General features: G+C 35.4%; 1 pseudogene; it reads left to right on the top strand.

Moving 5' to 3' along the window:
- Positions 1–2,544: 2,544 nt before the first annotated feature.
- LOC106441727 lies at positions 2,545–3,770 on the top strand (annotated as a pseudogene).
- The last annotated feature ends 2,153 nt before the right edge of the window (positions 3,771–5,923 follow it).

Raw genomic sequence — 5,923 nt, 5'->3', positions numbered from 1 at the left:
CATTGACATTCTCTTCTCTAATCCCGTTCCTTTGTTATCAAACTCCGAACATCAATCATCCTTCAATTCAATTCAATCTAATTTTCGAACATTCCTCGTAATCGCGCGCGTTAATGGAGATCGCTCCATTTTCGAGTAGATTCAAGCTCTACGATCAACTCGAGCTTCTGGAGTTTCCCAATAAGTTCTTCATCAAACCCGTAGATTCGCATCATCAAGGCTTCTCCGTCGATCGCCGCGACGTCAACATCAAACCTCTCGACGGTATCAATCTTCCTTCTCACATATCTCTATATATGTTTTCTGTTTTGATTAATGAAAATAGCTGTAGCAGGAAAACTATTTCGGACAGGAATCTGTATTTCATTTCGCGAGCTGTTGTGTTTGATGTGACTATTCAGTTGATCTATTTTGCCAGAATAGCTTCTCACTTCTTCTTCTCAGATAGATCTTTGAGTATTGCCAGCCTCACCACCCCTCTGGCATGATCCATCGCCGATCGTTTTAGCTTCTTCGTGTTATTCACCGGCACCACTGTTGATTTCACCTTTTTGATCCACCGGCAAACTTCTTCACCGTTTGAACCTCGATACAGCTTCTATAGCCGCGTTAACCGCATACCAATCGTCAAAATCTTGGCTTTTTTGCTTTTTTTTGTTTTGTTTTGTTTTTGGATTTCTCGTTTTGAATGAGTTATGGAACCACTGGAGAATTGTGGTGGCTGTGGCTGTGATGAAGCGACGTTCAAGACGGTGGAGAAGATATATTCAACAATAAACCAATTCTTCGGAATGTGAAGAAGTAGATCCGTATTTGCAAGGTTCGAGGTGGCTATGTTGGTGTTCATGCTTCGAAGAGAATGTGAAGATTGATTTGTTGGATGCATCGCTTGGGTCTGCCCGCCCTACGCGCGAGATTTAATTATTTTTTTTGCTATTTTGGTTTGTATAGTTGTTATTTGGTCTTGTAATTTGTGCGTGAAGATTGTGAGTAGGAGTGGTATCTCTATGAAAACGATCTATGTTTTAAAGTATGTTTGAGATCGATTGTTTGATTGGAAGATGGATGTATGAAGGATGGTTTATTTACTTTACTCATGGTGGTTGTATCTATATTATAATGTTCGGGGTTTTTTTTAATTTATTTTTACTCATTGGGGGAATACTTGTTGTTTATATGATTTGGCCTTGGAATGATTGGTTTGTGTTTTTTTTTAAATTATTTTATAGATCTTTCGTGGTTAATTGGTTATTGGTTATCTTGTTCAAACCACCAAATTTGAAAATGAGAAAATTTAGAATAAGTTTGTTTGACGTTTTATGTAAAATTGGTTTTGAGGAATGCTATCTAAACCCCACGTTTAGTGTATACTGTGTTATCATATATTTGAACACCAGGAACACACATGACTTAGTTTTTTTATATATTATTTTGTGTTTGTTGATAATTTATGGTGTACACTATCTCAATGTATCATAATGACAGTTAAGTATTTTGGTTGCGTCACAAGTTATATGTACGATTCTATCTTTAAGTGTTTGTTTAATCTTTATAAGTCTCTAATGAATTTATGATAATCCATATGTGCCCCATATTCAACCGGTTTACAGTGGATATAGTGTCTAAATTATTAGGCTTTAATGTGTTTTGAGATATACGTTAAATGATTATCCTAAGTTAGTTCGTTCAGATGATGATCTCAATAGGTTCTTCAAGTTTATATATTTTTGTCAAGTTTTTATATGGCCGTTTTCGTTCGTACTATAAAAATATAGATTTTTATTCCATATTAATTTATATATAGGATACTGCTATAGTTTTTATTTTGGAATTTGGTAGCATGCATATATTTTTGAGACATTTTTCTTTGAAAAACTATATTTTTGAGACTATATTATGGTTTACCAGTCTTATGGACGGATATTAAGTAAACTGATATCCGTTTACATTTTTGGAATTTGGTAGCATGCATGTGAATTTAGTTGTTTTACATTTATTCAAAATTTATTTTATATTGATTATGATACTAAGTAAACTGATGGTGATTGGGTGTTGAACACAAACCATGGATTAGTGTTGATTGACATACAAAACATGTATTATTTCTTGAATGCTTGTTTTCAAGATTCATAGTACTTTTGTTTCTAACTTGTTTATTTTTCCGAAAATGGTAGTTTAAACAATGTGTAAATGATTTATTTTAAAACTAAAAGTATTGTTATTCATTTTTTTGTAATAGAAAATATCTAAAATTAAGTAAACACCACAAAAATCTAATATTGAGTGGTACTTTCTTTTGCCAGCTGAGTGTTATCATTTAAAATGTACACCACTAAATATTTTATATGTCATTATATTTAATACTTCCTCTCTGTTCCTAAATGTAGGATGTTTTACAGAATTTTGATGTTCTAATATATAAGATGTTTTTTATTTTCTTAGGTAACTTTTATTTTATTAAAAATTGTGTTCTTAATCATATTTTAATAGTCTATTTTGTAATTGGTTGAATACCATTAATTTATAGTTTTAATGATATTTTCTAAAAGAAAAATAGTTTTCTTAATATGTGTGTTTCTACCTAAACATCTTATATTTATAAACGGAGGGAATACTAAATAAACATGTTATCCGAATAACCTATTATGATTTTAAATAGTACTGATTATTAGAATTTTTTTTTCTTTTTTTTTCTTTTTTTTTCTTTCCCTTTTCTCCCTCAATTGACATCTTTCTAGGGTTTCGTATCTCGCTCTTCCTCGAGGAATCGATCTTGTGCAATAACAGGTGGTTAAGCAATGGGGAAGAGGAAGTCAAGGGCAAAGCCTGCTACAACGAAGCGAATGGACAAGCTTGACATACTGTCTTTAGCTGTCCTTTTTGCAATCACGGCTCTAGTGTCGAATGCCAAATTAGTATGAAGGAGGTGATTGGTATTGCCACTTGTAGAATCTGTGAAGAAAGCTTTAGCACTACTATCACAGCTTTGAGTGAAGCTATAGACATCTACAGCGAATGGATTGATGAGTGCGAGAGGGTCAATGCTGTGGAAGATGATGTCGAGCAAGAAGAGGAAGTAGAGGAAGAAAAAGTATATGAAGAAGAAGAAGAAGAAGAAGAAGAAGTGGAGGAAGGGGATGATGAAGATGAACGTGTCTCTGTTAAAAGGAAGTTTAACTACCGAGACGATTGATCTTTATTAAAAACCATGCAAGTCCTTTTAGACATTTCCCTTATGTTGTAATATCTACTGACACTCGTTGTTACCTATCACCATCGTTTCCTTTTGTTTTACATTTACTGAAACAGTAATCTCAGCTCTGTACACATAAAAGTTAAAACCTAACCAAGATCGAGAAGAAGATGAGGTTAGTCAAGTTTAGAACCGTCAAGAGCAAGAAATGATAATCATTCGTGAGCGGGGTTTGAGATTTAAAAATAAATTAGACTATATTTTTCCCATTAATTTTCTTATATTTAATATATTCATTATATAGTTGGCAAAGTGTATCATCTTTTTCGTTGACCTTGTTCTACGTTCAATCATAAGTATGTATCAATATTCTTGTGACAACAAAAAACAAAAAAAAAGATATCATTATTCAAATTCAGCGTACAAAACACACACGCACCAACAACCCTATCAGAGAAACTCATACCATCAAGCTCGTTGCCCTCGAGTCTCCTAAAAACGATGAACCAAAAATGAAAGGCCGAAGCTTTAACACATACCACGCCATCACCATGCCTCAGCCACAGGACCTACACTCACTAAAAGAGTAACAATAAGACTCAAAACTCCTCGAAACGTCTGTGGCACTTTCGGCATCATCAAAATTGAATATTAGTTAAATCATATGCATATAGGTCAAGGGTGAAACCTATATCATTTGCTCACAATTGCTAAAGTCTTCAACTTGTTTAGCCTTCCTCTTGTAGACAAGATGATGGAGTTGCTTTCCTCTGTAAACTTCCTGCAACAATCCACCACAAAGCACAAGTGTAACTCTGTTGTCTTTCACTCTACTCTGGTCCACAACAGTAGCAAAACTCATGCCCACACATACAAAGAACACAAAGAGATATCTCAACATTGATATAAGAAACCACAAAGCCAAACAATATATAGATATGAAACGTTCTATGGGTGTATGTCTTACCGGCAAGTCATGTGGTTGCAGCCTTGAGCAATTAAAATCATTACACGACATAGCTGACATCGTCTCCACCTCTTATACCTAGCCAAGCGATGCAATATATATTTAATGAACCTGAAGAATCTGAAACTCTTCACTGCTCATAGATTCACGCCAAGGAACATTACGGTCCACACACGCAAACCTCTCACAGAATGGACACTTCACACAACAGCTATTCTCTGTCTGACTACAACAGCTATTCTCTGTCTGACCACGGTCCACACACGCAAACCTTAAAAGCTTGGTTAAGATCACATAAAGGAGCAAGCTTTAGAACAAACCCATTTTATAGAAACGAAAAGAAAACAAAGAGAGTCTAGAACAGTTGTAAAAAGACAGTCTAGAACACACCTGCTGCTTAGATAGCTTCTTCAAAGTTTTCTCCTTGATATCAAGCAGTACACAATACTAATACTTCTTCGTTTGCAGAAACCTATTACCATGGAATCACAAAGTGAGTAAAGCATTCATCCTTTTATCAAATCACTCGTCAAATCACAAATCAAGCACCATTCAAAATGAAATAAAAGCAAGGGTTCCAGGTTCTCTTGTTGCACTAAGAACAAAACAAAATTTTCATTTAAACATCAATTTCACTAATCTAAATGTGAGTTAGAAACAAAACTCACAGAGATAGAACCTAACCCAAAAAGCATATAAATTACAATCAGGTCGTGAGCTATGGAACTGAGCCATGAAGGAAACAGGTTTAAGATTGAAGCCTTCGGTTAACTTTTCGCAACGCCTTGGAGATTCATCTGCAATCGAAATCAAATTTAGTCAAAGGCAAGAAACAAAAGGGTGAAGCAGGTCGAATCAGATGTCAAGTAAACCATCACCTGAGAGGGATAGTTTGGAGACGCAGCGGCGAAGCCGGAGACGCAGCGGCAGATGAGCCATATGGAGTAGATCTGATTCGTCGTCCATCGAAGCCTCTTCTCCTCCTCTGCTTATGAACACAGCCGTTTCCACGTTCTTCGTTGCAGTAGTAGGGTTCGATGAGCCCAAGATATTAAATTTAATGAAAAGCTGCAGTTTTCCTATTGGACACGTGTCAAAACACCATGAAATGACTTTTCTTCGTGGCATCCTACGTGTCTCTCTAAAGAGAGAGCAAACATGATTTTATATAAATAGATATATAGATAGATAGATGGTTTTTCCCTTTATTTACAACCTCATATAATTTGATTAATCAAATATAAATCATCCCTCAGATCAGAAATTTGGAAAAAGTTATTTATAGCCCATTACTTAGTCTAATATTTTTCATATGGAGATAGTGGTTTTAAATATAAAATTCCTCATAATAAGGACGAGAGAAATCGAGGGACAGATTCTCAACGTTGTGTGGCATGGCACACTTGATCCACCGGTCGATGTGGGGAATGTCCTCCCTCTTGGTGGCTTTGAGGTATAAATTCTTCGTCTTGGGATCTGTATAGTGAATTAGGGTTTCGTTTACTGAAGCGGCAATCAGCGTATCCACATCTAAGGTGAGAGAAGGTATATCGCACCATATATGCCTCCATCGTCTAGACAAGAGGAAAGTACTGATGGCTACTTGATCACATCTGGTAAATTGCTGATCTTGTCTACTGCTGCTTTGATTTTCTTGTCGTCGACCATATTCAGGCATAGCTTTTATTGTAACGACCCGTGAACAGAACCGATACTATTTGTTTAATTTGAATTATAATTAAATATTAAAAAAGGAATGCAAC

This window comes from Brassica napus, chromosome C1 (genome assembly GCF_020379485.1).
Source record: "Brassica napus cultivar Da-Ae chromosome C1, Da-Ae, whole genome shotgun sequence".
NCBI lineage: Eukaryota > Viridiplantae > Streptophyta > Magnoliopsida > Brassicales > Brassicaceae > Brassica > Brassica napus.
Note: the sequence above shows the minus strand (reverse complement) of the source record. Positions and strands in the feature narration are given on the sequence as shown.